General features: G+C 35.3%; 1 protein-coding gene across 4 annotated transcripts in view; it reads left to right on the plus strand.

The window, feature by feature from the left end:
* Lrrc4c (leucine rich repeat containing 4C) overlaps positions 1–12634 on the plus strand; it is a 1351357-nt gene that overhangs the window by 550672 nt on the left and 788051 nt on the right. For all 4 annotated transcript variants that reach the window (XM_075961517.1, XM_075961518.1, XM_075961519.1 and 1 more), the window contains one exon: positions 4587–4675. The gene's annotated coding sequence lies outside the window, so the exon portion shown is untranslated. The remainder of the gene's footprint in view (positions 1–4586; positions 4676–12634) is intronic.

Genomic DNA, 12634 nt, shown 5'->3' on the forward strand with positions numbered 1-12634 from the left:
CAAATATGTCTTTACATTTTTAGTAATTCTGTGTTGATTTACCTGAAAAACAAAATATCTTAATTGCTCAAGCTAACGAGTGAAATTTCCAACTAATCTAGACACACAGACACATGATGATTCTTTCAAAATGCTTCCCAGTAATTAACCCAGGCCATAACCTGTGCCCAGCCCATACTATCTGCTTCTGTGGTCATGAGAGGAAGACTGATGGTTTGTAAGTAATTTCTAAGACCACAGTGCTCTAAACTGTCCCTGAGTTTGCCATGAAGCAGGGTTAAATATCTGAAGAATTCTCTCACTCTTCCTTCAGACCTCTTCAGTGTGACAGTTTAGAATTGTTGTGGGGCTCACACCCAAATGGAGAAAGGTCAGAGGGAGATTAGGTGTTCCTTCTGCCAGAATGGTTGTATATCAGAAGAAAACAAACTGTCAGAACTGGAGGAAGACACAACCTTGCTCATCCTTCTTTATCGGTTTCTGCCAATGTATAATGGCAACTAAGAGAACATTCTCAAGTGATCCTTTTAAAGTGAAGCCAGGCAGAGAGTCCTCAGATTAGATTGATCCTTGTCATTAGTATTTTATTATAGTGAATTACTGCAGTCACTCTGCAACATTTCAAGGTCTCAGTTCACCAAAGTGATTACAGACAAAATGAGTTACTGGGAAGACTCAGAGTTCTCAAGCCAGTAATTTTAGTAAAAAAACTAACTTTGCAAAGGTTTGCCAGAATTTTAGATACTTTTTTTGGAAGTCACTATTAGTCTTCTGAATATCCTGAGAATTTTTATGAGATCTGACATATTTGGCTTTTTGGAATGCTTGTTGATTCAAGACTATATATATGTTGTTGTAATAAAATTTGTTTTTGTAATAACAAGGCCATTTAGGGTAGCACATGTAAATTTCAATCATAGTTGAAGAAAGTCCATTGACTGAAGTCATGAAGAAGACAAGAGTTTTTATAGATCAGGAATAAGGTATTTCCAAATGGGACATTTGGCAGACAAACAGTTGGGGTGACAGAAGCAGAACATCAGCATATCAAGTTGTTTACAACAAACCCCTGAAAAAAAAAAAACACAGTTTTAAAGTGGTCAGAACAACTTTTTAAAACAAAGACATGATGTTTCCTGAAATAGGCAATACAGAACCATTTGTAGTTAAGCTTTATAGGTGGGTCATAAGCAAATCCTTCAGAAACTCATTTAATTTTAAATAGGAGTGAATTTTTTTTAACTATTCTATGACTTTGAAGCCTAAGATGGAGGCAGGCTGGTTTATCATATGCTTAGTATACCTCTCACCTCTGATGTACATATAAACTATTCTCTTAATTCCTACTTTTACATTTTTAAATGGAAATGATGATGAACATCCTAATTCTACTGTAACGTTTAAAAATTAAGTACTTGCAGCTCATCTATCTAAGATCTTCTGGCTTTCATAGTTTCCATTGAGAAATCAGGTATAATTCTGATAGGTTTACCTTTATATGTTACTTGACCTTTTTCCTTTCTTTATTCTGAATTCTTTCTTTATTCTGTATGTTTTATGTTTTGATTATTTTATGGCAAGGGGATGTTTTGTTTTTTGTTTTTTGTTTTGTTTTTGATCCAGTCTATTTGGTGTTCTGTAAGCTTCTTGTACCTTCATAGGAGTATCGTTCTTTAGGTTGGGAAAGTTTTCTTCTATAATTTTGTTGAATATATTTTCTGGGTCTTTGAGCTGGAATTCTTCTTATTCTACCCCTATTATTCTTAGGTTTGGTATTTTCATGGTATTACAAATTTCCTGGCTGTTTTGTGTTAAGAATTTGTTGGATTTACTGTTTTCTTTGATCAATAAGTCTATTTCCTCTATTGTATCCTCAGCGCCTGTGATTCTTTCTTCTATCTCTTGTATTCTGTTGGTTATACTTGTCTCTGTAGTTCCTGTTTATTTACCCAGATTTTCCATATCCAGCCATCTTTTGGTTTGTGTTTTCTTCATTACCTCCATTTTGGTTTTTGAGTCTTGAACTGTTTCCTTTACATGTTTGATTGCTCTTTCTCGATTTTCTTGGGTATCTTTGATGGATTTATTAATTTCTTCTAACTTTTTGTTTGTCTTCTCCTAGTATTAATAAAGTAATAAAAAAAGAATTAAGTACTAATAAATGGACAGAAATTAGAGTACAATCTATGGTATAACTATACAGATCGCTATACATATTCTTGTTAATTTTAATAGACAATTTAATGTGGGATTCTCCTCTGTGTGCTGTGAATATGTTTTACTGGAATTGGTCAATAAAGAAGGACCTCCCATACCATTTCCCCTTTTTCTTTCTAAATGAAAAGGAAGATTTTATTAACCAGTGGCAATAAAACAATCACAGCATAAGTCACCTCCCACATCAGTTACTATCACTATAGTTTTCTAGATCAGGATCTATAACTCTGAAGGATGTTGTGTATCTAAAACATTATAGGACATAACAGTGCCCTAGAATCTAGTTTTTACCAGAAAAAAAAATAAGTAATTTATTCAGTGATTTGAAGATGTAAACCACCCAGTATCTTTTTTTTTTTTCCTTTCCAATAAGATACTATTTGTCTCTGGCAGATAGGGCTGGGGACACTATATTGTAACAAAAAAAAAAAAACAAAAACAAAACAAAACAACAACAACAACAAAAAAACAGATGGTAATAAAGGGGAAGGACCAGGTTTTCTCTTTATACATCTGACATTAAAGAAGATGTAAGAGTACTAAATTCTCAATGCAAAATCATCCATCAATTGCTTAGAAGTCTAATGACTTCTTTTCATCAACTTAATTTAGTTAATTCTCAGACACATGGGAGAGATAATTTAAGTCACTGGAGGCATAGCAGTGAAAACAAAACAACAAACAAACAAACACAAAAATACAAATATTTAAGAAACTTTCTTGCATAAGGGAAAGAAAAGAGTAATTCTAAGTCTATTGGTGGGGAAGGTGTTTTAAATAGTAATGAGTGCCTTGAATAAAACTTGTAGTGTTTATAGGAATAGAAAATTCAGGGCTTTCCGTTTCTAAATGTAACAAGAAGGTTGACTACAGAAAATAAGGTATAGAAAGAAACAGTTCTCCTGGCTTAGGGAAAGAACATGTTAGAGAAAACAAACAGCAGAGGCCTTAAATAGGCACAAGCCTAGGATTTTCCAGCAGCTGCTAGGAGACCTTATTCTGTAAGAAGAGTGCCAAGGTTGAGAGTCTGTGTAGTAACCTGAGCAGGATCCTGTAGGGTTTTGATATCCTATTAGGGCTTCCTACACAAAAGGAGAAAGGAAATAGAAATAAGACTTCAGCACAATAAAACTGGAGAATCCTTAAAGTAGTTTGAAACTCTATTTATTAAGACTAAAGGAAAAATCATAGTTGTATCTTTGATACATTTAAAAAATAGGACAAATGTATATGTTTAACACACTTGGTTTGTAGGATACTGATTAGTTTTCATTGAAATGATAAAAATGTGTCACCTGAAAAAAAGAAATTTCAGTTGAGGACTTGCATAGATTTAATTTTCTGTGTGCATGTCTTTGGGCATTTTCTTGAATGCTAATTGATGTAGGATAGATAAGCCCCTGAGGGTAGTCAATCCCTAGGCAGGTGGGTCTAAACTGAAGGAAATGAGTTGAACAAGAAACAGTCTGTCATCAGAATGTCAGCCACTGAGCAGTTCACTCTAACAAGAAAGTAAAGGCAGAGGTGACTGACAATACGACCAGATGGGACATGAAAACCGGAGAGGATGGTTTTCTATATACAAGTGAAAACTTTTTAATTGGAACCGACTTTCCAATCCATGATATGCAAAATCTACCACTACTATTTAAATGGCTGATTTGCTCTATTGTTACAATTTTAATAGATGTATTATCATAAAAACTGCTTGCAATATAAATAACAAGAGAATTGCTATCCTACTTTATCTTAAGTCAAACAATGTTAACACCATTTACCTAATTTCCAGTCATCACTCTTCTCTTTTCCTGTGCACTCTATGTTTAGATGAGAAAAACATTTATAGAAATGTAGATGAGCTGCATATTAATTTTTATAGGTAGCTTCAGGAAGAGAAGGAGGTTTGGAGGGATCGTGGGAGGGAGACAAAGTTTGATGTGTAGTAAATGGGAACATGAAGAAAAGAAGAATGGGATTTCAGGTCAAAGAACAGAACAAGTGGCATGATGAGTGACAACGGAGCCTTGTTTAAGAATGAGGAGTTGGTTCAATTGACAAAAACACAGTAGTCAAGGGAAGGAAGGAGTAAACACTGCATATACTGTTTCCTTCATGAGAAAATATTGTTCAATAATCCAGTAAAAAGACTTGATAAAGACATTTTTTTTCCAGAACCAAGTATTATGAATGTCTGGAAACAGTCCCAAGTATAGCTTACATTATATAGAAGGAGAACAAGAGAAAGAGGGAGAGAGAAATTGATCACTCCAAGTTACTTCATTAGGTAGGCTATAATTTGAAGTAATTTTGCTCAAGTTTTCTAGCTTCATTAACAGTAATGCCATGTTTTAACTTACTCTTTTTCCTAGAAATGATTCTCTTCATTGTAAAGCTGCATGGTCACCCAGAAGGAGCAGAGTCCAGCAAGGCAGAAGTTCTGCTGACACTCTAAATTCGTGTGAGTCCAACTTTAACAACATGTTTAAGACATAAAGAGGAATTTGCCTGGTGTGATTTGCATAGAGCCTTGGAAAGGAAGTTGTTTGAGGAATTACTTGGTTATTTGGTGAATGTAGAGCTTGTTCCTAGTGGGTTCATTGAGACTGCAAACACCTATACAGAAAACTTTGAAGCAGAGTTTCTTCCACAGATAGGGATTAAGTTGCTACCCCTAGAATGAAAACCAACAAGTCTCAACAAACAAACCAACCTTATTTCACTTAACCATCCTCTTGAGTTTTTTTTTTTAATTCTTATTTATTCTTCTCTTACAGAATGCAGCTCAACCACAGCTTTCTCTCTTTCAGTTCCTCCGAGTCTACTCCCCAGGTCGACTTCCCCACTCCCCAGCAAAAAGCAGGCCTCCCAGGGGGATATCAAAGGAATTTGGCACTTTAAGATTCACTAACACTTGGCACAAACACTAGCATCAAAGCTGCAGGAGGCAACCCAGTAGGAGGAAACAGGTCCCTAGATCAGGTAAAAGAGTCAGAGACACCCCCCACTCCTTCTGCCCAAGACACCAAGCCAACAATCATAAAATTCATGACGAAAACTCAGCATAGACCTATGCAGGTTCCACTATTGTCCCTTCAATCTCTATGAGCCCTCATGAGCTCAGTTTGATTCCTTGGGCCAGACTTTCTTAGAGTGCCTTTGATCCTTCAAGCTCCCCCAAACCCTCTTTTCCATCTTCCCCAGGTCCCCCCACCCCCGACTGGGGAACAGACGGGTTAAATATCTCCAATCTGAGCTTTCTCTCTGCCTAATGTTTGGCTGTTGGTCTCTGCATCCATTCCCATCATATGTCTAGATTAGGCACCTCTATGATTGTAAAAGACATTATTAAGAGTCACTTCATTGACTTTCTTTTATTTTTTCTTTCTTTTTTTTTTTTTTTTTTTTTTTGGCAGTTGTATTTGGTTTTACCCTAGGTAGAATCTAGGTCTCTGGGCTATCCAGCTTCCAGTTACTGGTAATCCAGAGAGTGTCAGGCATGTATGGGTTCTCAGGGCACGGGCCTGAAATTAGACCATCTGTTGGTTGACTACCCCTCCAAGTTCAGTACCATCATTGTCTTGAAGGCAGGACAGATTGACTATAGCTTAAAGGTTTTGTAACTGGGTTGGTGTCCTGGTCCCACCAGTGGTTGCCTTGACTGCTTACAGAAAATGAATGGTTCAGACTCTGAATCTTCCATTACTAGGAGTCTTCAATAGAACCTTCTTCATAGATTGCAAGGAGATTCCACTGTACTATGTTTCCACATTTAATACCAAATGCCCTTAAGTTATAGTCTTCTCTCCCCAAACTCTCTCCCTTCATTTTTCCCCTTCAGCTGACCCACCATATTCTCATCTCCACCTGCCCCTAGTCTACCCACAAAATTTATTCTATTTCCCTTCCCAAGGAGATCCACATCTCTCCCACCCTAGAGTTCTTGTTACTTATCCTCTCTGGGTCTGTGGTTTGTAGCTTGATTATCATTTACATAAGAGTTAATATGCACTTATAAGTGAGTACATAAAAATTTTGCCTTTCAGGTTGTAGATGACCACATTTAGAGTGAGATTTTTTAGGCCCATCCATCCATTTGCATGCACTGAGTAATACACCATTATGTAAATATATTACATTTTCTTTATCTATTCTTCAGTTGAGGGACGTCTAGATTGTTTCCAGATTCTGGTTATTACAAACAAAGTTGCTATAAACATAGTTGAGCAAGTTTCCTTGTGGTAGGATGTAGTGTCTTATAATTGTGTGCCCAAGACTAGTATAATTGGTTCTTGAGGTAGATTGCCAATTTTCTTAGGAACCACCCATATTGTTTAAATTAACAAATTAGTGTCTCTTGTGAATTAACATTTGCCTAAAGATCCGACAAGTTTCTTTCTCAATATATGATCAAGTCATGAGAAGGAATGACTTTATTTTGTTTGGCATATATTTCTATCTTGTAACATGGTATGCAAACTGGCAAAGACTAGCCTAGGTGTTGGTGCACATCTATAATCCTAATACTCGGGAAGCAGAGACAGAAAGATTGCCGCAAGTTCAAGGCCAGCCTGTGTTAAGTCCTGTGTTTTCAAGTAGCCTAGGCTAGAGTGTAAGACCACATTTTTAGTAGATTTTTTGGCTTTCATCTCATTTCTGCTCTCTACTTTGGGATTGAAATTTTGCTTAAAGCACTGTTTAAATTGTGCTCAACAATATAGCCATCCGTAAGGTATTTTTCCCTTTATTATTCAACTGAGAGCAATGTTTCAAATTTTCTCCTATGTCCTTTATCATAATTTATCCTGCTCACTTCTTCTCCATCTCAGTCCTTTAAGGTCAGGGCAATTACTTGGTTATTTTGTTAGCCTCACTAACTCTAGGCGAAGAACTTCAGGCAGGTTTTATTTATTAAAATAAAAACGAAATGTCACTACAGCCCTGGGTTTGATATTCCAAAACTCAGCAATGACCATACCTAAGGATTTCCTGTAGCTGCATCCATGTGATAAGACCCATGGATATGAGTTTCTTCACCATACACCTCTTCCAGGCCTTTGCCTTGAAATGAACAAGCAAATCCATAATGATTCTTTGGTGGATTGAAGGTGAAAATTATTTTTTAAAATTAACTATTCAGTTTTTCCTTAGCTGTAACTTTATAGATACAGAAACAGTTTGTTTAAAACGACTATGCTAGAATTAATTTGTATTTTTCTGCAGCAAAATTTTAGAATGCAAACTCTCTTTATACCCACTATTTAGGTCACATTACTTGAATGTTGCTCCCTCGCATAGGCCACTCTCTCCCAGGTGGACATTTGCAAAGAAGAATTAATTCCTAAAGCATAGGCACAGTTTGTTAGCAGCAAAGATACAATCCCGTAAGTGCTATTAGGAAATGTTATTGTTCTGCAAACATCATGGATCATATACTTACACAAACTAGCATGGGATAACCAAGACTTGCTACCTAGAAAGAGTATCTTTTTTATCTTTAAAAACATCTTACTAATAATTTAAAAATTAACAAATACAGAAATGTGGACAATAAATAGTCAGGTCTTTTTCAAGGTCAGGATCAGCAGTGTCTCCAAGTAGCTGTTTTTCCATGCAAGGTCATGAGGGCTTGTGAAAACTCAACGATGTATGCCTGTCCCATCTTGACTGGAGGTCAGAGAGTTTGAGCTTATTTTTGCTCTTTCAAAGTTGTTGACAACAAATGTAGCTACAAACAAGACATTCTAAACTAGGGTGTGATTAATTAGTATTTTGAGTATAGACGTGGCTCTGCTCCACCTGGACCAAAGGTCAGAGAATTCAAATCTATTCCTTTTATCATGTTAGTTAAGTCTGTTGCTTCCCTCCTCCTATTTTGTGGTGAAGTATATAAACATGTGGAAAATAAACACGGACAGATTCATTATTCACTGAATTTCCCTCCTGATGCTGTTCTGTGTTTCTGTCTTTTATTTCTTTCATATCTCTGTTCCATTTGAATTAATAATTCTAATCTTCCTGCTCCTACCCTGGAACATACAGTTTTCATCGAGGACAGTCTTCTACAGGGGCTTAAACTTCTCAGAGCTGCCATTTCCTATGATAGCAACGTATTTCTAGAAACCCCTGAAGGGTCTGCCTGAGACTATAATAGTCACCTTAAATATATATGGAAGGGATATGCTCTATAAACCTGATAGAGAGTATTATTTAATATATATGTAAGCCTGTCATGTAGCTTTTTATTATCACAATTGTGTGCACGCTACACTTTAATATAGAGCAGGAGAGTAGTAAATAACTTTGCTGAAATGTGTTCTTCATCAGGTTATCTTATTGTTCCACCAATTCTCAGAAATTTGATATGCTATCTTTCTTCACAGTTCTTTAACTGGCATCATGCTGATTGGAATTCGGTAAAATTGTAATTACTAGTAGTGATTATCAAATTAGGTGTAACAATTTAAAATAAAAAACAAGAATTTATCTCTTAAAACTGATTACAATCTTGGGAAAGAGAGAAGCCAGTAGTGCATTAGGTTGTTTACTGTTTACTTCTATAAGCTTAAGTTGACCATTAAACAAGCATGAAAGTTGGGAATATGGAAGTTTGTAGCAGGTGAACTTCTGTCTATTATTTCTATAAGTGGTCAGCGTCATGTGACTCTGAATCTTCCTGGAGAGTCATCTGTAATTTTCAGTCATTTCATTCATCTTCTTCAAAGGTGTTTGAATTTAGTAGATTAATATGGCCATGAGTTAACCCTTTTAAACCTGATGTTCTGAGAAGGGAATTAGTGTGAGATGTATACATCTTTACCATAAATATGACTGTCTGTGTTGGTGGTGGTACTTTTCAGCGATTCAGAAAGTTATTTCACCAATTCGCAGATGGTTTTCATTTGTAAAGAAGAGATGTCTAAAACCAATAGAATTAGATGTCTGTCATCTGTACAGAACTCAAATAAAAAAAACATGCTTGGTTATTAATTGCACAATTAGCCTTTGAACACATTTTTATTGTTTATGTTAGAAAATATAACTCTTGAGATTAAACTTAACTCTGAAGGAGATAATACAACCCCCCACGGACAACATTTTAGGCTTTTCAGTTTGGCTGTATCTATGGAGTTGTTGAGGAATTATAAGTCTACTATGTGAACTGGACAATTGGGAGGGGAATTTTTCATAAAACTAGAAGAGAACAATTTTAAAATTGTGTGTCATCTTAAAGTTATTGCTTTTTAAATCTAGTGCACAATCTTATACTTCATCTTAGATTTTTTTTTTTGGTGAAGACTGCTAACACTAGAGGAAGTATTTTGTGTGTTACCTGTTATTATACATTAGAGTAGATATTCAATTCAGGGTAAAAATTAGAAATTGCTTACTTCACAGTGATATTCTAAGATGTACCTACTTCCTGATTTTGAATCATTAATTCTAGATTTACAATTTGTCCAAATAGTTCTCAACCTATATTTGAGCCACATTTTATAACATTGCACAATTATTTAAGTTTCAGTAGGCATTTCTTTTATATAATAGAGAAAACAGCATGGGCTATTATTTGTTAATATTTTAGTTGCTGAGATTAGAACGCTAGACAATGTAGACATTGGTGACTTGATGTGTGCAGGTGTGTATATGAATGTGTTTGTACTTATGGGTGTATGCTTTTATATATATATATATATGTTTAGTATGTGCATGTGTGATGGTGGAAGTCACAAAATAATCCCACACTAGTTCAGAATTATGATTAATAAAGTGTTATTTGTTTAAGGGAGAATTACATATCACTGTCCTATAAAACAGTCCTCTGCAAGAATGGGGATCAGGAACAGAGTCTAGAAGCCAAAAGCAAGAGCCAGAAACAAGAGAATGAGCACGTGCTTCACAGCTGCATTTATAAGATAAGAGCCCATGCCCAAGTGTACTGGTATCTTAAAGGCTATTGGCTGAAGGAGTGGAAGGAACCCTCACAGAATCATATCTGAAATGCTATTGGCTGAAGGAGCCAAATGTGCTCACATAGCACCTACCTCTTTTGTTTAAATAAGAGTTCCGAACCCAATACAAAACTATATATACTAGGAACAGATATAAGATGAGAATTACAACCAGACTAAACAATATTAAGCAAGGAAGGCATGCTAAATGTTTTAATAAACATTTTATCCTAAGAAGTCTAAGTCTTGAATTGGAAATGGCTTGGTTAGACCATAAGAGGGTGGTAACTATGACTATCTAATCTTCAACCCCATCAAAAGCCTGAGAAGGGAAATAATACTCCTTGAGTATACAGGATGTACAATAAAACGGCTTCCAAAGCAAGTAATATATGACAAAGACAATTAGCTACCTGAGCAATCTCCCAAAGTCTCACTTGTAATACTGAAGCAACCAACTTTGGCTAAGGCCTAGCATAACTGACAGGCCATTTTCAGAGGCAGGAAATTTTTCAAAACCTTCTTATCCTGTCTTAACAACTTTTGACAGCCTTTTTCCTTGTGTCCTGCTTATCCATTTCTGGATACCATGTACTTTGTCAGTGGTTGAGGTATGGGCATTCCCTGTTTAAAGGCCAAATGTGCCAAGAAGAAAACAAACTCCAAGTGAGTGTCTCTCAGGAGTATATTGGTACTGTAAGGAACAATCAAGTCTTCTGTCTGCAGAACCCTACGTTATTTAAGTGCCATGTTTTACAGATTTTGAAGTGGTTGAAGATTACCTATCTAGACAGACTATAATCTCTATGAATCTAAAGTAACTAATTGATCTGACTGTATATACAGCAAATTTAATAACTATTGACATATAATATTTAATACATGTATAACTTAAAGACTAAAACTTCATGTAAGAATATGGAATAATCTGTAAACAAATGAGCAACAAATGAGGACAATGACCTCAAAATGTAAATAATATATAAGTGTCTTGATCAGAGGTAGGAATAATATATAATACAATATGAAAATATATTCTAAAAGTTGTATCAATATACAAAATGTCTTAAGCATATATATATATATATATATATATATATATATATATATATGACAGAATGACTTCGCATACGTCTACAAATATTGTAAACAGAAATAACAAATATAATTTAAATTTCTATCAATATACAAAAAATTATACCAATGTAAATTATCCATAAATAATAGCTCACAAATGTTCACTCTGTTACGCACTGTTATTATCCCTTTTTTTAAAAAAAAGACAAACATAGTTTTTACCCCAACCCTCTATAATATTATAATATAATAATAATCAACATCCTTTAAATGGTATTCCCAACCCTGAAAACAAACTTTTTTGGGATGGGGACATCATCGTTTAGAATTGCTTCCTGCTGTCATGGGGGTGATATTTCTCTTATTAAGATCCTGCAAAAGTAAAGTGAAGGTAAAGTTTCAAAATTACTGTCTAATATAGTTGAAAATGATTTCTGAGCAGATGATGGTTTTGTGTATGTGTGTGTGTGTGTGTGAAGAGAGAGAGAGAGAGAGAGAGAGAGAGAGAGAGAGAGAGAGAGAGAGAGAGAGAGAGAGAGTGTGTTCTTAGTTGTAGTTCTGTTCGGAATGTCATGAGTAGGTGTACCATTTCAGCAGCTGGTACCCCAAAAACCACTCTTACAGTAGTGTTTTCAGCATCATAATGTCATCTCAACCAGGTGGAGTTGTTGTGGGCCCCCCTCTTCTTCCTGGCAACTTCAAAGATTACTTCAGAAAAAGGATCTGTAGGAAAATCTACTGTTCATCTGGGAAAACTTAAACATTATTCATAGAGACATCTATTCAATAAAGAATATGATATAGACAAAATAGACATGGGAGAAAGTAAATTTTTTTCTTAAAGTCTTCCTTCTGTCCCATACCAGATGACTCCTGATATAAGACAGAAATTCTGAATGTACCTTTTAACAACAAGCTTGGATTTAGAGAAGTACAGAGCCATCATCCAACTCCAAAACCAGCTGAATAAATATATGTTTAGATGTATGTGTATCTAGTACTTGATCTTATAATTCATATTTCTTATTCTAGATGATCATTAGTGGATAGTTATATTTCCTTCTGTCAGCATTCAAACATCCAGCGTCTCTTAAATTTTTGAAGATGAGTATTTTCCTATAAAGATAAGAGCAGAACCCTGACCAAACCTTGTATGCTTTCTTTACCATCTGCATGGTCGTCACTGCTGTGGATGAGCTGTCATTTCTGTTTTTCAAGAGGTTCCTCCTTTTTCAAAGTGATTTTTTATTAATTTTTATGGTATCCATAGTTTTGCTTCTTCTGTTGAAACAAGAGCAAAACCCATTTTCTAATGTACCATATCTCCTGTTTTCTATTATGAGGTCAACACATCCTTGAAATAAATTGGTTGATTCAATTCAGAAGTTTTT

The sequence above is a fragment of the Microtus pennsylvanicus genome, chromosome 2 (genome assembly GCF_037038515.1).
Source record: "Microtus pennsylvanicus isolate mMicPen1 chromosome 2, mMicPen1.hap1, whole genome shotgun sequence".
NCBI lineage: Eukaryota > Metazoa > Chordata > Mammalia > Rodentia > Cricetidae > Microtus > Microtus pennsylvanicus.